We start from the raw sequence: 24,888 nt of genomic DNA, 5'->3' as shown, positions 1-24,888 counted from the left end.
GCACCCGGATCCCAGGTACGACGTGGTTGGAATACGTGAACTATTTCAGCCGAGCCTTCGAGGGGTGGATCAAGGGTAACAACGTAACCACTTACGAACAACTCTTCAATCTCATTGTATGGGAGCACCTCTCCAACAACTGCTTTGTCGAGCTCAGGCAGCACCTCCTCGACAGTAAATTGACTGAACCCCGGCAGCTCGCCACCGAGGCTGACCGGTGGGAGAGCACCCGAGTGGCCCGGAGTGGGCCGAATGAGCAGAACAGAACCAACCAAGGTCACCATCGTCCCCGAGGAGGAGGAGGAGGCCCGGGCCGGGGCAGAGACGCCGCCCCGGCCGCACCCACTAACGCCACCCCGGCTCCAGCAGGCCGGGGAAACCCCCCGATGCGCCCGGGGTTCCGAGCTAACGTGACGTGTCATCGATGCCAGCGAGTCGGCCACTATGCCAGTGACCCGACCTGCCCGAAGAACCAGGTCCCCGGGCCCCGCCAGATGGCGGCCGCCGCCCTGGGAGAAGAACAAATCTCCGAAGACACGGAGACCTATGAGTCGGAGCAGTTCGAGTGGGAACCCGCCGCCATGACCCTGGCATGCCTGGGAGGAAGAGACATGGTCCCGCGGACTCCCCTGCCCGCCAACACTCGGAAGTACAGCCAATGGGTGAGCATCAATGGGCGCAAGGCCGAGGCCCTGCGTGACACCGGGGCCAGTGTGACGGCCGTCCGCTGTCACCTGGTGACCCCAGAACAAATCCTACCAAACGTACTTTGCCCCGTCCGATCGGCAGACAACTCGGAGAGCCTGTGTCGGATGGCCTGCGTCCCCTTCGAATGGGGAGGAGTGTCCGGCATGCTGAAAGTAACTGTCCGTGACGATGCCCCCGTAGACTGCCTCCTGGGGAACGATCTCGAGAGCTCCCCGTGGGCCGCTGTGGAAAGAAGAGAGCATCTGGGGATGTTGGGTCTCCCGGACTGGGCATGCGTAACCACCCGGTCCATGGCCACCCGCACCATCCCTAGACCAGAAGAACCAGAATGGGCAGCGCCTCTGCCCTCGATCACTCCAGAAGAAGACTTCCTCCAAGAACCAGAATGGGCAGCGCCTCTGCCCTCGATCACTCCAGAAGAAGACTTCCTCCAGACCGACCACCCGGACCCCACCCCAGAGGGGTCCACACAGCCCCCCGAGCTTCCCGACCTGGCTCAGTGGCGTCAAGAAGGGGGGCCCACCCAGGAACAATTCCGGCAGGAGCAAAAGACCTGCCCCTCCCTCGAGGGATTGCGACAGCAAGCGCTCGCCCAGAGCCAAGGAGACACCACCGGGGCCCACTGGGTTTATTGGGACAATGATCTCTTGTACAGCGAACAGAAAATCGCAGAACTGGGGGCCGGGCGAGTGCTGGTGGTGCCCCTCCACTTCAGAGACTTCCTGTTGAACCTAGCCCACGATGTCCCCCTGGCCGGGCACCTGGGCCAAGACAAGACCTACCACCGCCTGGTGACTCACTTTTTTTGGCCCAAAATGAGGAACGACGTATCCAACCATTGCCGGTCCTGCCCGACCTGCCAGGCCAGTGGGAAGAGCGGCCGCAAACTCAAGGCACCCCTACAACCATTCCCCGTGGTGACCACCCCGTTCGAAAGGGTGGGAATAGACATTGTGGGGCCCCTGGACCCCCGAACAGCACAGGGACATCGCTTCATCCTGGTCCTGGTGGATCACGCTACCCGCTATCCTGAGGCGGTCCCCCTTCGTACGATAACAGCCACAGTAGTGGGTCGAGCCTTGATGGGGATCTTCTCTCGAGTGGGCTTCCCCCGAGAAGTCGTCAGCGACAGGGGTACGAACTTTATCTCAAAATACATGAAGTCCCTCTGGCAACAGTGTGGGGTCACCTACCGATTCACGACCCCCTATCACCCTCAAGGGAACGGACTGGTTGAGCGGTTCAACCGCACGCTCAAAGGGATGATTGGGGGGTTGGAAGAGCCCCTCCGTCGCCAGTGGGATGTGCTACTACCGTGCCTTCTCTTTTCCTACCGAGAAGTCCCCCAGAAGTCCCTCGGCTTCAGCCCTTTCGAACTCTTGTATGGACACCCGGTGCGAGGCCCGCTCAGCCTAGTCAAAGAAGGCTGGGAAATGCCCCCTCTAAAGAACCCTCCAGATGTTTTCAAGTACCTCCTAACCCTCCGCAACCAGACCAGAAGGTTCAGAGAGATGGCAAAAGCAAACCTGGAGGCCAGTCAGGAGGACATGAAAAGGTGGTACGATAGAAATGCATCCTCCATCGAATTTGAACCCGGTCAACAAGGGTGGGTAATCGAGCGCAAGAGCCCTGTCACCTATCTCATCGATATGGAATCTTCCCGAAACCCTCTCCGGGTCCTCCACGCTAATAGACTGAAACCCCACTTTGTACGCTCCGAACTCAGCCTCCTGATGGCAACCGACAATGGAACCGAGGAGGACTCCGAACCCCTCCCTGACCTCCTACGGTCACGGGAGAAGGACGGCTCCGTGGACGGGGTCCGACTCTCGGAGGCCCTCACCCTGGAACAGCGCCAAGGCTGCCGAGTCCTCCTGCTACAGTTCTCCACCCTGTTCTCCCTCACCCCAGGGGTCACCCCCTGGTGCTTACACGACGTGGACACGGGAGACAGTCCCCCTATCCGCCATCGGGCCTACCGCGTACCAGATCGGGTACGGGCCTGCATCCAAGAGGAGGTGGCCAAGATGCTCACCCTCGGGATCATCGAGCCCTCAGACAGCCCCTGGGCCAGCCCAGTGGTACTGGTCCCCAAAGCGGCCGCCCCCGGCGCCACGCCGGAGCTCCGGTTCTGCGTCGACTACCGGGGCTTGAATGCGGTCACCAGAACAGACGCACACCCCATCCCCGAGCAGATGAACTAATCGACCGCATGGGAGCTGCCCGCTACCTCAGCATCTTCGACCTGACAGCGGGCTACTGGCAGATCGGTCTCACACCCCGGGCCCAAGAACGATCTGCATTCTCTACCCCGGATGGCCACTATCACTTCAAGGTCATGCCATTCGGCATGAAGAATGCCCCAGCAACCTTTCAGCGGCTAGTAAACCAGGTCCTGGCAGGACTCGAAGGATTCAGCGCCGCCTACCTGGACGATATCGCTGTGTACAGCCACCACTGGTCCGACCACCTCCACCACCTCCGAGAGGTGCTACAGGCCCTCCAACGAGCTGGCCTCACGATCAAGGCCAGCAAATGCCAAATTGGCCAGGGGTCCGTGACCTATCTCGGGCACCAGGTGGGAAGCGGTCTGGTGGCCCCTCTGCAACTCAAGATCGCGGCCATCCAGTCGTGGCAGTCCCCCATCACCCAGACCGAGGTCCGCGCCTTCTTGGGACTCACGGGCTACTACCGACGGTTCGTGAGGGACTATGGCAGCATCGTAGGGCCCCTCACGGAACTCACCTCCAAAAACCAACCAAAGAAGGTCAACTGGACCCCAGACTGTCAAGCGGCCTTCGAGAAGCTGAAGGCCGCCATGTGCTCCGCCCCGGTGCTCCAGGCCCCCGACTACAGTCGGGAATTTATCGTCCAAACAGATGCCTCCGACCATGGCATTGGGGCAGTCCTTTCCCAGCTGAACCCCGAAGGACTTGACCAGCCAGTGGCTTTCATCAGCAGACGGCTCCTGGCCCGAGAACGACGCTGGAGCACCATCGAGAGGGAGGCCTTCGCCGTGGTGTGGGCCCTCAAAAAGCTCCGGCCTTATCTCTTCGGCACCCACTTCCGGGTCCAGACCGATCATCGACCCCTGCAATGGCTCATGCAGATGCGGGGGGAAAACCCGAAACTACTACGTTGGTCCATCTCCCTGCAGGGGATGGACTTCACTGTGGAACATCGACCCGGCCAAGACCACGCCAACGCGGATGGCCTGTCCCGCTTTTTCCGCCTCGACGAGGAAAGTCCCCAAGAAGATGGGTGACTCTCCCCGCCTTCAGCTTGGGGGGACGCATGTTGGACAGGCCACATGAAGGGCTCGCTCCCTCCCCGCAGGACAGGGCCCGGGCCACCGTCAGCACCATTGCCCGGCCCAGCCGCCATCTTGGACACGGCACCACGCGGCCGCGCGGCCTCAGCCCGACCCCAACCCTGGGCCTGGCCAGGCCCCGACATCCCGGCACCACCCTCCACCCAGGAGGTGAACGGCCCACTTGGCAGGTCAATGGGAGTACGAAGTGTCGACGGCTCTCCCCCGCCAGGTGCCGAGCACCCCCAGCCTCCTCGGGCGCTGGCTCCACCCCCCTGCTGGGTGTCTGGACTCCCTCATCCCAGACCTCCCGACCTCCAAGAGCGAGGGTCCGGACATCAAAGGGCGCCAGACCTATAACTGAGGCAGCCCCAGGACAGGAAGGCAGTTGTATCCTGGAGTCGAGAGACACCGCGACGAACTCATCCTTGACGGACTGTTGGTGCTGCCACAGCCCTGCCTTGTGAACTATTGTCCTGCCTGCTGGCGCTGCCGCGGCCCTCTGCAACCTTCATCCTCGTGGGACCTGCTGGCGCTGCCGCGGCCCTCTGCAACCTGCATTCTCGTGGGACCTGCTGGCGCTGCAGCGGCCCGTTGTAACCTTCATCCTCGTGGGACCTGCTGGCGCTGCCGCGGCCCGTTGCAACCTGCATTCTCGTGGGACCTGCTGGCGCTGCCGCGGCCCGTTGTAACCTTCATCCTCGTTGGGACCTGCTGGCGCTGCCGCGGCCCGTGCCACCTACGACCTCTTCGGGACCTGCCGGCGCTGCCGCGGTCTGACCCATCCGAACACCGAGCTCGAGGATTGTGAGCTATCACCGTTACACACCCGTGGGTACCAAGACTGTCCCGCTACCCCCTTCCCTTACTAGAGACTAGAATTGAGAGGATCATCGTGTCCTGATCGCCCTGTATCGTACCACTCTACTACCCGAAGTGCCTATAAAAGGTGTTACCATAAGCTTTGTGTGGTGTCCATCTGTGGGGGGGGAAGTTACCTGTCTGTGCGATCACTGTGCTCGGCCGACCCTCCAGGTCCCCGTCTAACAGACCAAAACCCAACTACTCCTTTTAAACCCTTCTTCCTGCTCGACCACTACTTGTTGCAGTCCTGACCACTTGGAAGATGCTCCCTTCCACTGCCCTCAGTGTAACTTTACACTCCCGTCTTACAACCTTCGTCGTCGCCCCTGCCCTAACCTACAGAACCCCCTGTCCCACCCCCGGACGCTGAAAGCAGGTCTGGTCAACTGCCGGTCATTGCCCCGCCATGCCAACGACATCTGGATGTCAATCACCTCTGACGATTGGGACATTCTATTTCTCACCGAGTCTTGGATCACTGACTCCTCTACCCCTGATATCTACCTCGCCACCCCGCCAGGGTACGATATAAAGTGCATCAATCGGGCTGGGGGCAAATCAGGAGGCGGTTTAGCCGTCATCCTCAAATCCCATCTTCATCTGACCATCACCAAATTAACTAACATCGGGATAATTGAAGCTATGTATTTTTCTGTCTCTGACTCTGCGGCAGTAATACTGGCGGGTACTCTAGTCTACAACCCCCCAACTGCCCCCACCCCCTCACTGACTGCACTTACTCACCAGCTGGCTGATCTCTCCCTTAAGCACCAACACTTTCTGGTGCTAGGTGATTTCAACCTCCACGTTGACAATTCTCTCTGCGTGAAAGCCAACAATCTGTTGGAAACCATGAAAAGTTTGAATTTTATACAACTAGTCATTGGCCCCACTCACGTTGCGGGTCACACCTTAGATCTTATCTTCGCCAACTTCTCGAATATCACAGTCCTCCCCCCCCTTCCCCTTACCTGGTCCGACCACTATCTTATCCCCTTCATCCTTGCCTTGGGCTTGAAACCTGCCCCTACGGTCCCCAGAAAAGAGCTGGGAAGAAAATGGCATAAGGTCACCTGTGCCACCTTAGACCCTCTATTCCACTTCCAAGCGGAACATCTCTCCACTGACATTGATGGAAATGTCTCTAGGCTCAATGCCGCCCTCCTCCAAGCCATCGACTCCATCGCCCCCCTTAAACCCATCTCCTCCGCCAGATCCCGCCCCTCCGCTCCTTGGTTCTCTACCTCCCTCCGTGAGGAAAAAAGCAGATGTAAGGCATTCGAGCGCAAGTGGAGGCAGAACTACGACCCTGAAGCCAAAATCACTTACAAATCTGCTCTGAAAAACTTCCTCAAACAAAAAAAAACCACTATGAGAGACTACTTCTCACTTCAAATTGCTAACGCCAAAAACTCATCAAAAACCCTTTTCACCATTGTCAAAGACTTCATTAACCCCCCCGCTAGGGCCACACCGAACGCTGCTAGCCAGGCCCTATGCAATGGACTCTCTGACTATTTCCTCGAAAAAATTAACAATCTTTGTGCCTCATTTCCTAATGGGCTATCTCCCCTGCCCCCCCACACTAGGCCCCCAGTATCCTCTTCCCTATTATCCTTCAACAAATTGACCATTGATACCGCTCTCAGGTTACTCACCCAATGCAAATCTGGTGCCCCCTCCGACCCTGTCCCTGCCAAACTTATGGGTGATTTGGCTCCCTCACTAGCCAGCTCCTTCCTCTCCATCTGGAATGCCTCCCTCCACCATGGCCTCTTCCCAATCGCTTGGAAGGAAGCTCTGGTGGTCCCCATCTTGAAAAAATCCGATGCCGACCCCACAATTTTCGCCAACTACCGCCCCATCTCCCTCCTCCCCAAACCCGCTAAAGTCCTGGAAAAAGCCGTTCAGCTGCAACTTACGGAGTATTTGGAGAACAACTCTCTGCTGCACGACTCACAATCAGGATTTCGAGCGGGATTCAGCACTGAGACTGCTCTGTTGGAGGTGTCGGAGACCATTCGTGAGTGTGTGGACAGGGGCGAGGAGGCCATGCTTGTCCTCCTCGACCTGTCCGCCGCTTTTGACACGGTCTCCCACCCCATCCTTCTTGACCGACTCAAACAGGCCGGCATTGGCGGCACTGCCATCAGCTGGATTGAGTCCTTCCTTACTGGAAGAAGTCAGAGGGTTGTGCTGAGGCCGTTCAAATCGGAGGATAAACCCTTGTTGTGTGGTGTGCCACAGGGCTCTGCCCTCAGCCCTCTATTTTTCAACGTCTATCTCGCCCCACTGGCCGATGTTGTGGAGTCCTGTGGAGTCAGAGTGGTCTCTTATGCTGATGACACTCAGCTGATGTTTTCCTTCAGAGACCACTCGGATTCCACGTTCGCCAACTTCCGCCAGTGTCTTGACAGCATCAGTGGCTGGATGACCAACAACCATCTAAGACTCAATGCGGATAAGACTGAGGTGCTGTTTTTTAACCAGAAAAATCCCATTCCCCCCTCACGGTGGTGGCCCACGGCACTTGATCCCGCTCCCTCCCCCGTCCACTCTGCCCGCAACCTGGGATTTCAGTTCGACGACTCTTTCATGTACAGCTCAAGTTAACAAAGTTACATCTGCCTGCTTTATGAAGCTGCGCATGATCAAGAAGATACTCCCCTATCTCCCCCTTGACTCCCGCCGAACAGTAACCCAGGCTCTCATTACGTCAGACCTGGACTACGCCAACAGCCTCTACGCTGGTGCTCCTCAGTATCTGATCGACCGGCTGCAGATTGTCCAGAACGCGGCAGCCAGACTGATTGGAAACATCCCCTTCCGTCAGTCAGTCACCGCCTATCGCAAAGAGCTCCACTGGCTTCCCATTGCCAGCCGCATTCAGTTCAAGATCCTTACCCTTGCCTATCGAGCTATCAACGACCTTGGACCCAATTACCTTAAAAAACGAGTGTCAATATCCCATTCCATTAGATCCCTGAGATCCAACGACCTCCGCCTCCTGATCTCTCCCCGCTTTAGACGCGCTAGAATGGGCGGCAGAGGGTTCAGTGTTATCTCTGCCAAACTGTGGAACGGTCTACCAATCGATCTCAGATTCTGCCCTTCTGAACCCATCTTTCGGGCTAGACTTAAAACTTGGCTGTTTTCCGGACTTTGATTCCCACCCTGCTGCTATCCTCCCTTCTTTTCTCCCCATGAGGCTCTGGTTCTAGCGCCGGGACACCCCTCCGGGGGTAGCTGTGCGCTCTACAAACTACATAAATAAATAAATAAATAAATGGTCATTCCTGGACAGCGTAGGTAGGCTCACACAGAGAGAGAGAGAGAGTGTGCACAACGATAGGCTATTAAGTACACGTACAACACAGAACAGTACAGGACAATTTACATATCAAACACACAAGCCAAGGGAAAACATAAATGCATAGTTTACATACATACACAATACCGAATAGGATGCAACAGTAGATGCACCAAGCACAAAAAACCGAAGACAAAACACAGAGGTATTTTGGACAAAAAGGACTTTTCCATGCACGTTGCACATCTCAAAATTTTACTTAATTTTGCTTTCGGGTCAGGCTCCTTCTTTCCCTCCTTCCTAATAGTCGATAATTTTAGCAGGTGACTGTTGAAAATTAGTACGTTTTGGTGAACATTATCTGCGCCATCTTGCCTCTTCCCCTGATGCCACACTTTTGTCGTGCGCGCCCGCCATTTTAAGATGCCCCGATCAGAACAAACCCTTTTGCATGCCGCTGGCCCCTGACATAGCCCTTTGCCTTCGCTAAGCCTGCACGCTGACCACCCCCTGCTTGCACCTGCCTTGAGTCATAAACCCCTCTTCGGCGCTGCTCTGCCCCAGGCCCTCATCCTGTTCCCAGCGCGACACCTCCCTGCTTTCCTTTCATGATCTCCGGCCCTTAGATGCAAACCCCCTTTTTCCCCGTGTGCCCGTTTTGTCCTCCCCGTTCCCAAGCCGACACCCAGCTCTGCCGATACCATCCTTGCCCCTCCCCGTACAATAGAAAGCTTCCCCCATCAAAGAATCCCCGGGTTGATCAAAGCCCCCACCCCATGAGACCCGATCAAACCCCCCACATTCCGTGAATCGGCGGATTATCCAGCTGCGCGATGCTCACCACCTGTTGTGACTAGGGTGGGGACTTCAACTGTAAATGTGTATGGGAACGGGCCCAAAGGGGAGTTCCGAGAATGTCTTTTCCGTACATCAAAGCTTTATCATGTATGTGTAATCTACAATAAAGTCATAAATGTGTGTATAAGAGGCCAGGCCTCAGGAATACAGTTAGAGCACCTCAGAACGATACCTTCTGTCCGTTTCGTTGTGTTCTCCTCCGGAGAGAATAAAAAAAACCTTGTTTCCTGCTTTCCAGTCTCCAGCGCCTGCCTCTTCATTTGATTTAATAACTAGAGGGTCACAGAGGCAATACCGCCGGGCAAATATCGATTGTCCCCGACCAGATTGAACTTTTTACAATTGGCGTCCCAAGCGTGGGGCCCATCAGCGACTCGTGGATCCAGTGGGAGAGGTCCCGACGACAGAGTGAACGACTGCAACGATCGGGAGAGCTCTTGCCCAATAGACCCTCGTCTGGCAGCCGATCATCCGAACTTCACTAGCTCCGAACAGACCTCTCTCGAGTGATCTACGGTCCTGACTGGGAACCATCAGGAGTGCCGTGAGAAATACGAGAAAAAGAGGACGATCGGGCGCTGGATTCGGAAGACAAGAAACTGTCCACATGGTCCGGGTAAGGTCGTGTTGCCACGACAAGTTGCGGAAAAAAAAAATTTGTTTGATTGCTTGATTGTTCAAAATACTAGTATTGCTCGTTTTATTTTTATTTTTTTTATTTGGAGATTCACTGTCTGCAAACGGAGAAACAACAGGCTCTCTCTCTTTGCAAGCAGTGGAGGATAGGTAGGGTAGCAGCCGTGCTTGTTTTCTTTCTCCCCCACTTAATAATTGCTTGAAACTGAACTGTTGTTCGCAAAAATATTGTTTCCTGGAGATTCCCTGTCTGCAAACAGGGAAGTGACCACCCTTTTTGCAGATAGTGAAAAGGGTAGGTAACGCAGATCTTTGCGGACCTACTCATTCTCCCCATTGTTATTTATTGGTCTTTTGGTTTTTTGGTCCATGAGGTATTCACTGCTTGCAAACAACGTAGAATAGAAATATTCTGTCTAGTCTTTGCACCTAGTGATAAGATAGGCAGTGCTGACTTTTTAGTCCCTCGTTACGAGCCGTCATGTCTGTCTTCTCCCCACTGATAAATAGCCTGTTTAGCCCGGACCGGGTGTTAGAGGTGGACCATATAGCTCCACTAGAAGGCACCCCTAATAAGGACATGTTCATAAACTATGGGTTAGTCACCATAGCTTATAATAAATTATGGCACAGGTATACCGAAGATAGCCAAGACAAACAGTGGCCACTGGCAGGATCCTTTGACCTTGATAAAATAGAAACGTTAGAAATAGCCCTTCGAAATAATAAGACAACGCCAATTATGCTCGACAGTCTCGGTATGTGGCGCAGAGAGGCTATGCGACGACTGAGAAAAGACGAGGACAAACAAAGTAGAGAAATATACCGACAGGACAACCCCAGGACACCGCTACCCACGACTTATCCCCCGACACTATGCAAAGGACGACCAGACTTAGGGTCAAACCAATGCGCTTTTTGTAGGTATGTCGGACACTGGAAAGCCCAATGCCCGACTCTACTGAGCGTGAGTAAAGGCAAAGGGCCGACAAGAACGACAGACCGACAGTACGAGAAAAGGCGCGAGGCAAAGAAGAACCCGACTTACATAGACAGACCAGACAGAACTACCACGTTTGATTATGCCCGATGGCACAGATTTCGCCAGGAAAATCTCAGCGGCATGCTCAAGTTCTCCTAGGTCGGGCAATGTCAAGACGGGAACCCAGCCTCGTTTAAAATTCACAGACGGAAAGAGATAATTATGACCAATAACTGTTTTTATATTTGTCTTGGGTCTTTGTATGTCGTACTTGTACTGTCCCCCGTCTGAGTTTGTGTGTATGTAATGTACAAATCTGCGTCATCCCTCTACACGTGTTTCCGTGTTACTCGACCTCTGTTAGCAGAAACTTAGCATAAAAGCAACCTGGAAAGAAAGAAATGGTAAAACAAAATCCGTAGACCATTAATGAACTTGAACTTTTAATTTAACACAACAAACAAGGAATAATAACGATAAACTGTAGAAAATGAAAGTCAAACAGAACATTCGCCCCCCCCCCCATTCTGGAACCTTCCAAAGTAGGGCAGGGTTACGGCTACGCCCAACCAACGGCAACCCATATAAGGCGAGCCCGGCCGCCAACTCTTGGTCAGGAAATCTTAACGTATGGGGGAGCCGGAGGAGAGGCAGGAGCCCGCAGCCTGGACATTTGCAGGTAGTCCCGCCACATGTCTCCTTGGCCGGCCGCAACGGGCCTGGAAAGACTAAGGTAGTCCCGCCACATGTCCAGAGGAGAATGAGGCACCTCTTCCTTTTCTCTTCCGTCACAGCCGCAGCAGTCCTGGACGGCGGGATGTCCTGCACGTACCTCCACAACAATTTGTCCAAGTTGGACTGGGAGGGAGAGGCGACGCGGACGAGCCTCTCCCACCTCCACCGATAGGAGGTTTCCCAGCCCCCGGCCCGACGCCGAACACCCCCAGTCAGGCGATGGTGCCAATACTTCCACAGCACCGAACGTACAATGGTGGCACCCCAGTACTTGCGCAGCACCGAACGTACAATGGTGGCACCCCAGTACTTGCGCAGCACCGAACGTACAATGGTGGCACTTGGGGAACACCGGATGTGGAGAGACCTTCATGCGGGGCGATGAAAAGGAGCGGCATGGAGTGCACCGGGAGAAGGAGACGATGTGAACGAGTCTCCCTCGCCCCCCCAGGTGGGGGCATCACAGCTGCACCCCAGCTGAACGTCCCGCTTACACAAAACAGGGACCTCTTCCTTTCACTCCAAAGGATCTCTTCCATTCTTGCAAACTCGACGAGAGTGGCCCCTGTAGGGCCTCAAAATGGCGTCTGGATCCGCTGGAAGGCGGGCCCCGGCCACTAGAGTAACTTTGGCCAGCCATATAACTCGAACATTTGTCCCATGGAGCACGAGCCCCCATCTCCGACAGCATCTCCGCAGCCTTGAAGATCATACAAAGGTCCCCGGCGGAACCTTCGGCCTTTGCAGGTTTCCGGTAAGGGACGGCTGCCTTGATCGCCAACGAAACAAACATGACATTGCCACACCTTCTGTTAGCGTGAATTCTAGAACTGCCGAAAAGGACTCTGGTCCAAACTGCCAGTAATGGAAACATTTCCCCCTGATGCTGCTTCCGGACTGTGCCGGCCCCGCCCAAAATGGCGCTGGTATCAATCGGAACTTACGAACACCTCGTGGTGTTCCTTCGCACTAATATAAACTTGATGTTCTGAGATTTTATATGATCCTTTGTACACTTGGCTAGAAAAGACAAGGAGAACTCACACGACGAACAGTATGAAAGGATCCCCGTTACAAATGTTGATTACAAATGTACAATGTATTATATTTTTATAACTGATGTAAACCTCATTTACGACGCTCACGTACGGTATGCATATAGGAAAATAAATGCCCCCGAACCCCCAACCAATTAATAGACGTTTTAGTTACTTACAAATGAACGAGTAAAACTTTCCGATGTTTTTATTGCTGCAAGCGAAACCCCCCACTGTATGCACTTTAGCCATTGCCACGACCGGCCAAAAACGACCGCACCCTCATAATCCATATGCTGAAATGATTTTGCAAAATAAAGTCTTTGAAACTATGGACGGGTATTGCATGCTTTATTAAAAAAAAAATGTGGGATCGGTGGGAAAGTTTTTTTCTGTGCACCCTACTCTGCTCTCTCTTTAAGGTTAAAGGAAGATGGTTACCCAGCCCTGGAGGACGGATCGGATCAACAACACGACACTCCGCCTTCAAAGTACGCAACTGACCCATGAACTCTCGCGTAGAGGAAGACCTTGACTTCCAAGGATGGGTAAAACGAACGGTGTAAATGAGGGAATGTAAAAGGAGGGAGAAATAAAATAATGTAAATATTATAAAGTACCACGTTCCAAAGTATCAGGGGCCCAAGAACCGAAGAACCTTAGAACGCCACAGCGTTGAAAGAGGGTTAAGGACCCCGATAGTGAGATACATCCTTTTGACTAGATACCTCGCACTAGGCACCTCTGGTTTCCTTTTTACGTTTCCCCGCACACGACCTATATGAACACACTACCCCCCCTCGACTCCAGAAACCATATCCCCAGGGACCCTGCCCCGAGGAGGAAAGACGAGTAAGAGGTAAGTAAAGGACTTATGAATCCATGTATTTGAATGTGCGCGAATGCTGTCTCCCACCCCCCCCCCTTTTTTTCCTCCCTCTGCAGGTTACATCAGAGATTACAGCCGAGGTGTGGCGAAGATCCGAAACCTTGCCATGTCTAATTCACGAAACGGACTAGCGCCGCAAGGTGGCGTCTAAACATGCCTGCAGACTACTCACGTACCGAACAAACCCGAAAAATTAGCACAACCCTGATACAAAGTGATCACCCTTAAACCAGACCGGACGAATGAACCCATGTCACGTATGATGCGAAACTATGAGGGAATGTGTGTGTGTGACTGAGGCGTCGACCCAACTGGTCGAAGGACCGAGAATGCGAAAAGTGCGACAAAATGGTACCTCCTTTCTTCTTTCCTTCTTCTCAAGGCGCGTCCCCTCTACCCTGTCTAATGCTCAAACTGCATGATTACAAGATCCTAACGCAGACCCGCGAATGCCCTTTACTGTGTAATGCACTAAATAGCCTTTCTTGAATACACTGCCACCCTCTCTGTTGCACGTGTACTATTTAGCCTGCCGTTGCACTCTCACTCTCTCTCTCTCTCTCTCTCTCTCTCTCTCTCTCTCTCTCTCTCTCTCTCTCTCTCTCTCTCTCTCTCTCTCTCTCTCTCTCTCTCTCTCTCTCTCTCTCTCTCTCTCTCTCTCTCTATTTCTGCACTCCCACTCTTCCGAGTGGTTAGCCCCGAAATTGGCAGACTGCCACCCCTAGCACCCCACCTAATTGGCTTCAAATACCGTCAGTATTTGCACAAAAACTTGTCTTTAATACAATCACCCTGAGACCGCGTCGTTACCTCTCCTTTTCCGCTAGAAGTCAATGAACCCAGGTGGGGCCGTAAGGGAAAGGACAGGTAAGACGACAGAGGTTCCCTAATCTGACCCGAAATAAGGGAACTACGTGTCAACGGCTCCTATAGTATAAAACAAGGACCTCAGAATACGCGACCCTCCCCTCCCCGAATTGTCGCAAATACCCAAGCCGAAAAAAATGATCACCCCCGTTACCTCCCCTGTATATGTCCCTGGTTGTTTCCCATAAAACCCCTGTCCTTCCTGATTAAGTAATCGGGCTGTAAAAGGTTACAAGGTTAACAGACTAGTCCAAGGTAAAGAAATAACCGAAATGAACCCCGTAGTAGTTTAAAAGCAGGATGCATCTATAGAAAGGAGATGTTTTAGTCATGTTCGTCTCTCAGCAAAATACCTGTGTAGTACCATGTTGATGACTCACAGTACCCTTTGTAAATGTAAAACTCTAGAGAACAGCATATCTTCGCCAGGTTCGTCTCACGAAGGTGGGTCACCATCAGATGAACTGTCGTGAACTAATTATGAAGGAAAGTCATAAGTAAATCCAACAGGCCCGTCACCGGTCATTTCATGTGCCAGTTGTGAGAACGAGCATTTTCATTCTTTGCCTGGAGCTGGGAGAGAAATAGACTTTTTTGATTATCTCCATCTGCAAATTTTCTAAAGACTGTCTTTTCAAACTTGTTTAAGGGTACTGCTGTTGGAGGAGAGAAGGACCGGATGTGGGAGCACGAGGCCTGACTGCAGACTAAGGAACACCTGCGACATTAGCCAAGGCGAGACCACGACAGAAAAGAGCTGCAGGACGAGGCACTGTTTTCGACAGCATGAAAAAAAAAGGGTCGACCTGATGCCCCTGCTCGACGTCCAGTGCCTGTCGACAAGTCCCCGCTCTCTGAATTCTGTCACACGCCCGCCTATTTGAAGTCTCTCGTTCCCCTAGTTTGTTCCCAATTTGGCCTTGCTCCATCCCCCTTTTTTTCCTCTGACCTACCCTATGGACTGTTTTGAACGCTCTTCTTCCATCGGAACTTTCTGACAATCACCTCAAAGGACACAGGGCGAAAAGGACCTTACCGACCAGAAACGCGAGGAAAGGGTCGTGCCCTGCAACGCAGAACTTAGAACAGAGCTGGACTCGTAGCTCCACCGCCGGTGCTCAACAGCGCCAACGAAAGACCACAAAGAACAATGAGAACTCGTAAAACTTCGAACATTTGACATCCACAATCACCGTTTTTGCTATGCCTCATTTCTCTCCCAGCCGCCATTGTATTGATCCTGCTCCAATCCAAATCTGAAATATGTAATAACCTGCCAGTTCACGTTATGATATGTACTTGCTGCTCGCTACAGAACCGTTTTTGTATTGCATTCCTATGACTTTCCTGCTGAACAAGTTTATCAAAGTTTATCAAATAGGCCCACCTCCTAAAAACTAGAAATCTCAAAATGTATTGTTTACAATTTTTTCATCTAGGGTTCCTACCGTTTTCCTTCTCATGCCCACCACAATAGACCCGAGTAGAAAATGAACCAGCAAGATGTCTTGAATATGTTAAAGGGAGGACTGTTGAAAATTAGTACGTTTTGGTGAACATTATCTGCGCCATCTTGCCTCTTCCCCTGATGCCACACTTTTGTCGTGCGCGCCCGCCATTTTAAGATGCCCCGATCAGAACAAACCCTTTTGCATGCCGCTGGCCCCTGACATAGCCCTTTGCCTTCGCTAAGCCTGCACGCTGACCACCCCCTGCTTGCACCTGCCTTGAGTCATAAACCCCTCTTCGGCGCTGCTCTGCCCCAGGCCCTCATCCTGTTCCCAGCGCGACACCTCCCTGCTTTCCTTTCATGATCTCCGGCCCTTAGATGCAAACCCCCTTTTTCCCCGTGTGCCCGTTTTGTCCTCCCCGTTCCCAAGCCGACACCCAGCTCTGCCGATACCATCCTTGCCCCTCCCCGTACAATAGAAAGCTTCCCCCATCAAAGAATCCCCGGGTTGATCAAAGCCCCCACCCCATGAGACCCGATCAAACCCCCCACATTCCGTGAATCGGCGGATTATCCAGCTGCGCGATGCTCACCACCTGTTGTGACTAGGGTGGGGACTTCAACTGTAAATGTGTATGGGAACGGGCCCAAAGGGGAGTTCCGAGAATGTCTTTTCCGTACATCAAAGCTTTATCATGTATGTGTAATCTACAATAAAGTCATAAATGTGTGTATAAGAGGCCAGGCCTCAGGAATACAGTTAGAGCACCTCAGAACGATACCTTCTGTCCGTTTCGTTGTGTTCTCCTCCGGAGAGAATAAAAAAAACCTTGTTTCCTGCTTTCCAGTCTCCAGCGCCTGCCTCTTCATTTGATTTAATAACTAGAGGGTCACAGAGGCAATACCGCCGGGCAAATATCGATTGTCCCCGACCAGATTGAACTTTTTACAGTGACCTATTTTGAAAATACTTACTCCCTTTAATTGGTCGGACACTAGCCCAGTCGTACTGATACTCACGGTGGGATCCCCCAAAATCTAGCAACGATGGTCCAAGCTGAGGTAAAAGAGGAATGCCAGTCAGACGTGCAACGGTACTGTTCTTATCTTTCTATGTGGATGGAAGAAGAAGGGGTAAATCTAAAACATGACAATATCTCTAACTTCTGGGTGGAGGAGGATTTGGATGAATTTCAACCCAGGGGACTCTAAATTTCTCTATTTGGTCAGTACATAAATCAGCTCACTGGTGCGCATTATTTTGGTCTAAACAGGATGAGGAGGTGTTCCTGGAAAACGGTCGCACACTTGGGATATCGGTTGGAGTCAGCCTGTTGTACTGCAATAGTCCTACAAGCTCCTGATGTAGGCTACCCTCCCATTCACTGGCTTCTGAGAGAGACTCGTTTCTAAGTAAGGAATGTGCTATTTTTCAAAAATGCCATTTGTTACTTTGCATGTTGGCACGATGTTCAGGTCTATTTTTCTCATCCCATTGACTGCTCGATCAACACCTCAGTCATACAAAAAGTATTCTCTTATCGACCCAGGCGCACATGACACATACGCATTCATACTATACAAATCATGACATACACGCATTCATACCATACAAATTTTTCACGCCCCCAGAGATAGCCTCTGCATACAACGTACCATCTTACAGTACTAGCCTATTTTTCGCGTGGAATACGGTGCATTTAGGCCTTCTTCATTCTTCGGCCAAAACTCTGATGTAACCTAAAGAAAAAGAAAAGAGGGGAAGGGGGCAGCATTCAAAGCACACCAACGCACGTTATAACGAAAATATTTTTACTTACCATGTATCTGACTTATCTCTTGGGATGCAGTCCATGGCATCTCGGCACTGAAGCCCAGAAGAACTCTTAGTGCGGCGAAGATAACCAATGGTAGGACGCTCACTACATAGATCGTTCGAGTGTGGTATTACGGACCGTGTGTAGAAAAGAGTCAGAGGCCAGAGGTACTCAGTATAAGGTGGGGAGGGGTGATGGATCAATGTTTTCATTGAAGAAAAACGATCTACAGTGGCCTGGGGCCGTTCCTATTCGTGGAGCATAGAAACTATAGGAGGTAGCGAGTTTCACTGGGTGCATTCGTGCTTTTAATGGTATGCATTTTTGCTACACGGTAAGACCACTAACAGACTTGTCTAATGTCTGCATGGAGATCAGTTTTGGAGGCGGGTGCAGGACACAGCGAAGTTCTAGTTCGATTATGCGGGAGCACAGTTGTGCCAGAAAATGACAGATTCGTAATTGCCAAACCTGGCAGACCTGTACATGGGGTCCACAAACACGGACTGGGCCATGCCTGAAATGTTTGTGTAAGGCATACCAATCTATACATACAAAAGAAACTGTGCCTTTCTAAAAACCGGTAATATGCATTTGTGCCCGACTGCTAAAATACAGTGCCTAGAAATGGTTTTCATATATAATCTAAACAGATGACCGCTGCGTTAGGAGGTTACGAGAGGTTAAAACAGAGCAGGACTTTTCTAAAAAATTTCTTTCTAATTATATAACTTGTGCAAGGACCATCAAACGCTAATATTTAAAATGAGCTTTCTTGCGATGTTTTTCGAGCCCTGGCTTTGGCCATGCAGGCAAATAAGTTTAGAGAAGATTTTTCTCTCCTTTTTACCTAATACGTTTATAACTCACTTCTGCCTAATGTTAGACTGGATGGCATTCCTTTGGTGAGGCTCAGGAGCATTTGAAAAACCCTTCTGAAACACGTGGTGTGCAAAATAAAGATTGCGATGTTTTAGGACTCCAAGAACCAGAATGTACTTGGGGTTCATAGCTAACCAATTTCGGGCTAATGTACTTCTTTGGGAACCTTACAACTGTAATATAAACAAAAATTCCTAGTTTGAAAAAGGCGCGCTTTTGCTCCTCCGAGGGATCTGTTAAGTAAAAGAGGTTCGATCTACTGTCCTCTTCATTGATATATCTAAACGTCAGGATCTTTACCAATTGCTTACGTTGTAGGAGTGCAAAATAGACAGATCTTGACTATTCTTTTGACGTTGTTTCTACGTGCTGTATCTTTTTAACTTTTTAGAATCGAGTTACTTCATTTAACTGGCCATTTAAATTCGAGTTTCTCCTTTGTGTATTTGTTCCACAATGAGTCATACATTATGGGACAAATACCATACTTTTTATTCGACAAACAATTCAGGCTTAAACAACCATTTTCCAATAACTTCAGAAAAGACAGGCATGATGGATATCGGTCAAAACAAAGCTCTCAATCCTAAATTCAGACAAGAAGTGTGCATTACCTGTCCTTTACTATTTACAAATAGTAACCATTGTTCAAAACTTCCAATCAATCAATATTTACGATGCTAATTCCATGTTTCTTGTTGACTGGCTATTCCTAGCATTTCCATTTTAGCGGGGTCAAAAGATACCATCAGTGGCCTACTGATTTTCTTGATTTTTCCTAGTGAGTTTTATGCCATAGTTTGCTAAAAGCTACAGCGATGAATCTGTATTTCACATACATGTCCTTTTTATTAGGGGTTCCCTCCGGTGGAGCCGGATGACTGACCTCTAATAAACGGTCCGGTCCAAAACAATCAAACAATTTTGAGAAGACAGGCTTGACGTACAAGCAGTCAAAATAAATATCTCAATAGGTCGTGGACAAAGGTCCGCACTACCTGCCCTTCGCTGTCTGCAAAGAGAGAGAATATTCCTATTCTTCGTTGTTTGCAAGCAGGGAATGTCTCAAAGAACCAAATAACCAAAGAACCAAAGAGCGCAATACTAGTATTCAATCCAAACAATCCCAAGACAATCAATCAAACAATCAAATATCAGTCGTTTTACACGGCCTTACCCGGTCCGTATGGACAGTTCTTCGCCTTCCCCTTCCAGCGCCCGATCGTCCTCTTACTCCAATTTTACCGCGGCACTCCTGTGGGATCCCAGTCAGGACCGCAGGTCACTCGAGAGAGGTCCGTTCGGAACCGGTGAAGTTCGGATGATCAGTTGCCCAGACAAGGGTCTCTTTTGGGCAGGTGCACTTTTCCGATCGTTGCAGTCGTTCACCCCGTCGTTAGGACCTCTCTAGCGGATCCACATGTCTCTGATGGGCGCCACGTTGGGACGCCAATTGTAGAAAAACAGCGTTTCTCTTGTAAATACCAAAGCTGCCCGGTGCAAGACGCCTCTAATTCACTTCAATAATAGTTACCAAAATAAAGAGGCAGGCGCTGGCCACTGGAAGGCAAGAACAGGTTTATTACTCCAGAGGAGAACACATCAACTCGGACACGCAGAATGTCTTTGGGAGGTGCTCTAACAACTTCTCCGCTGCTTTCTCTTCTATACAGTATTACAGACATTTTATTGGTGGCCAAACATCCTTGGAATTCCTGCATCCTGCCGGTTCCCACACATACCCACCAGCTGTCGTCCCCCCTCCCAAATCTAACAGATGATTGCTATTTTGCAGCCGGACATTCCGACAGGATCTAAAAGTGTGTGGGATCGGTCAGATCTGAGGGTTCGTGTTATTGATTAAATCAGACTTCTTTGTTAGTGCTACAAGTCCTGCCGTGTGGGAGCAATAAACTATGTCTGCAGGGGTCAGTTAGTGCCTGAGACCGGATCGGGTGGCCAGATGCGGTTACAGGGTTATCAGGAGGCCTTGCTCATGTGCAGGGGATGAAAGGACAAATGTGTTTTAGGGCGGGAAGTGGCTCCGGGGCATTGTCAGGCTGACAAGGTTTTATGACCCTAGTACGTGTGTTCAGGCTTGGTCAGGGTGCTGGGGATGATTGCGAGGTCAGGGTGAATCAAAGGTGACTAGCAGTGAGTGAAATGGCTGCGATATCTAAAATGGTTGCTGCTTACGTGCACGCAGTGGCTCTTGTTAAGCAAGATGGCGCCGGCGATGTTCACGTCTGTCGATTATATTTTAACAGGGTGAGATGATAGAGCCTTGAGAGACCCCTGCTTTTGTGAACTGCGGTTTGGATGAGAAAGGGGGCGTATGGATGACATTTGTCCTGTTTTGAAGGTAGGATGTGATCCACTCGAGAGCAGTCTCCTCAATGCTGGCAACTTCGTAGAGTCTTTGGATTAGAGTGCCATCATCAGCTGTGTCGAAGGCAGCTGAAAGGTCCAAGAGAAGTAGTGCAGCGACCCAGTTCCAGTCTACTGTGTTTTTAAGGACATCCCAGATGACGATGAGGAGCAGATTCTGTTACTGTACGGAGTCCTGATTGGAAAATGGAAAGTATAAAGTTATCTTCAGTGATGTGTGGCCTCGGGCGAAAGCTACTCTTTCTATCAGTTTGCAGAGGGAAGGTCCATTCTTAATCTAGGTTGAGTCATGCAAGTCCAGTTTTGTTTTCTTCAATATTGGGTGTATGTAAACCTTTATCAAGACTTCTGGAAAGATTCCTGTAGTTAAATATTTATTTTTCTTACTGGTGTAGCAGCAGAGATAGGAGAATGTTATTTAAGATCTGTGGTGGACAAGGGTCAGAAGGGAAGCCGGCTGGCCTGCTTGCTTTGACCAGATCCATAAATACACTTTGTAATAGTTGTTTGAAGGAATGTAGAGGCTGGGATAGCCTACCCTTGGAGGGGATTGTTGGAAATGGGTTGGTGCTGGTGGTTTTCCTTAGTCTTAAATAGGAGTCCAATATGTCTGCTTTGGTTGTGTAATGATTTGCCAGTTTGTTAGTAAATAATGGAGTCATGAGATGTGTGCTTTCTGTTCATTTAGGTTAAAAAAAATCTGAGAGAAGTTTATACAATTTAATTTGCACATTTATTAATTTGAATTCTGTCCAAATAGTACCTATCTTTTAGCTTTTTATTTTAATGTTGACTTGTATATTCTGTTACGTTTGTATGGGTGAAGCTTGTCTTAATTACTATTTGTTTTGAGCCACTTGTGTTGCAGCTTTGCAATTTGTTGTTTTATCTTTTTTAATTCTGCATTCCTCCAAAAATTCTTGTTTTCTGTTGTCCTGTTTTATTGTTCTTAGTAGTATTAGGATATCAAAAGCTTCCTGGAGCCACTCCTAAAGTTTTTTAATGGAATTTATTGTGTCTAGATCTGTGTTGGAAGTTAGTTGTGTTTCTAAGATTTCAAAATTGGGTTTGTTCCATGGTTGATAGGTGGATACATGTATGGTGGCCTTAGTTATGTTGATTTGTGGTGTTTTGAATTGCAAAGCTACCAGATGGTGATCTGATCATGTGACTGGAGAAATCCTTCGAAAGGTGACTAATTCTGGATTTGCAAAAATGACATGTAGGATATTTCCAGCAATGTTTGTGGACGATCTGATGTAGTTTCAACATCTTTAGGCCAGTGATGATAGTTCTTGGATGGGGCGTATTGGGTTTGTCATACAGTATGTTTAGGTCGCCAAGGACGCATAGGTTGGAGTGTAGTGTCATATGGTTTGAAAATTTGTCTAGAAACTTGTCTTGGAATGTTGCATTGCTAGGTGGTGGTCTGTAAAGAAGGAGGAAGTTGGTGTAGAGTTCCATCTGCTCATGAGGGCCTCAGAACCTCATATGGAAACGTTATCAGCTTTGGTAAGATTTATTGTTTCCTTGAATATAACAGCTAATCTACCTCCCCTTTTACCTATGCAGTGTTGCGTGACAGTTTGATAGCCTCGAGGAACAGCTTCATGTAACACTGGAGCCACGTCATCTCCCAACCATGATTCAGCTATGAAGTCTAAGTCAGGTTGTGTATCAGTGAGCAGGTCATAGATGTGGTGCTTGTTTTTAGAGAGTGATCGAGCGCTTATTAGTATGCAGTCTAGAGATTGTGTTTTGGTGTTTGTGTGACTTTGTTTGCTGGAGGAGTGAACAGTACTCTTTGAATTTGTTAATACCAACATTATTAATGTTGGTATTAACTGTATGAATATAGCCATAATGTTGTTTGTATATATCGCAACAGGCCTCGTAAAATCTACTCGCCCACTCGCTTATGTGAGACAGATTTTATCAGGTCAAGCTATTTATGGGACCTACTCGCCTGTTCTGGCAAGTGTACTTAAACTGGAAAGGAATAGGTGTTATTTTCATTCATAAAATGAATGAATGAGCAATAAAGACAACTTTAAATCTTGTTTTTATCTTGACATATTTGATGTCAAAGCACAGAGGTCAAATGTCAGTTTGTCTTTTCATTAATTTATGCTTATCCTGGAAAAGGGTGTTTACGTTTCTGTCTCTTGTTAGGGGTCTTTGTCAGGTGATCTATCTGACAGTCATTGTGAAACAAAAGGCTGTAAGATGTCAGTTGTTTTCCTAACCGACAACATTTAAACAGCTTGTAAATGAATAGTACAACTATTTCAAAATGTATCCGGAATTACGAGAGCACATCTTTTTTGTAATTCAGAAATGTGATGCAAACAAAGATTTAAATATGAATAAAACAAATCAGAACACTTTTCTTAGTGCTGATGGCAAATATGTGCAGAAACTTAATTTCGAAACATTGTTCACTATATAGTTTTATAATTAGGTAGCATGTCAGTGGGAAATTGTGTGGCCATGTCAATGGAAAATCTGCTGATTGCAAATGAGTGCTACAACTTCATGCTTTAGGTATGTATTTATTAAAATTTGTCATTTTAAAATATGATTTGAGAAACATTCCTGCCTCCGCCCTGATGACGATACTGTTAATGAAATAAGAGAAAAGTCAGTGGTCATGTGTATACTATATGAGGCTAGATTTGTAATATATATGTCTTATATGGACACCTTTACAGTTAGAAACAACTTAATTCATCTGTTTTTTGTTTGCACATTTATAGCATAATCCCGAAGATATCTGAGCGCTTTAGATGTGCACCATTTACATTACACTGGGTCACGGGGTGTCAACGGGAGCCTCAGTGCTTGCTCCCAACGGAGAGAAGAAGCAGACCTGGATGAGGCAGTGGCGTAAGGAAACTTGAGGGGGGGGCCTGCTAACTGCACAGAGGGGGTCTCTAACACTCTAGACCCAATCAGGAGCTCTCGGCTGCTGCCCGTGCACAGTGCCAAGGGGGCCCCCTGGAGCTCGGGGCACCACAGGAGCTATTGTTACGCCACTGGGATGATGTCATGCCACACTGGTATAGCTTATGCTTTGAAAACAAAATCTTCTTGTAAATTCAGACTGGAATTTAACAGAAACCTCAAACCTTCAGATGGAGCCTTCTGAGCTGGCCATCTATTTTGCTGAGTACACCAGGTTCATAATACTTATTAAGGTGCCACGCGTACACTGTAGGTAAAAGTAGGGTAAATATATCTGTTCCTGTACATCTGTTAAAGTAGCAGAGGTTAGTATGAAAAAAAGTTTTGAACTGCAACCTTCCATTTTCATTGTCTCTTTTAAGTCCTACTTTTATGTTTGGCCTCTCCCGGTTTTCAATTTTGAAACTCTGGTCAACCTACACAGAAAGTCAGCACCAGGAAAATGGGTCATTTGAAGGTGGGAAGTTTCAGAGTTTCAGCACCCTTAATATGGGTTGTTTGAGTCACAAAGTTACGTTTGACACTACTGTTAGATAGCTGCATATCCCTTTGGCGGTTTTACAACACATTATGACAGCGATTTGGCTGAGCCCACAGGGTGAAAGATGTTCACAACATGGCCTCACCACAGGAGGTCCTTGTGCTATAACAGCCAGCCTGTGCACACGTAAACAGTATCCAGAACTCAATTTCCATGTCTTATCTAGTCACATAGCAAATATAAAACAACACATGAATATAGTCACAACAAAACGAGTAATCATAAGTTGTATTTTTCTTTCTTTTATTCCAGAACGGTTGCCCAGCCAACACGTGTTTCGTCTGGGGAGGTAACCCACAACTTCTTCAGGGCTGAAAAGATGTACAATAGAGCATCATATAACCTGGATATACCAAAAACCAAAATGCTCCTACCACACCCTAATAAACCCTTTTCTTTCGTGGTCCTTGTGCCATATTTTTTCCTTTCTGGACTGTGGGTTAGATTGAAGGGTAGCGAGGGTTAAGGTTTTCATGTTTACATATCTGCCTAGATCAGATACCTTCAGAGGGCCTTAGAGAGTATTTAATGCAGTTTACAGCCTACTGTTGTGATGGACATATTTACACCCTGCACTGAGATTTCCATGCCTAGATCCATGCTGAATAAAAATGCAAGAACACCTGCACCTTGCAACAGATCAAGTGGTT

General features: G+C 49.4%; 1 long non-coding RNA gene across 1 annotated transcript in view; it reads left to right on the top strand.

Moving 5' to 3' along the window:
* The window catches only part of LOC144772480 (uncharacterized), a 35,386-nt gene extending 10,745 nt beyond the window's left edge, over positions 1 to 24,641 (top strand). The window contains exon 3 of the long non-coding RNA XR_013599761.1: positions 24,491 to 24,641. This is a non-coding gene — a long non-coding RNA (uncharacterized LOC144772480). The remainder of the gene's footprint in view (positions 1 to 24,490) is intronic.
* The last annotated feature ends 247 nt before the right edge of the window (positions 24,642 to 24,888 follow it).

The sequence above is a fragment of the Lissotriton helveticus genome, chromosome 8 (genome assembly GCF_964261635.1).
Source record: "Lissotriton helveticus chromosome 8, aLisHel1.1, whole genome shotgun sequence".
Taxonomy (NCBI): Eukaryota; Metazoa; Chordata; class Amphibia; order Caudata; family Salamandridae; genus Lissotriton; species Lissotriton helveticus.
This window is presented reverse-complemented; position numbering and strand designations above follow the sequence as displayed.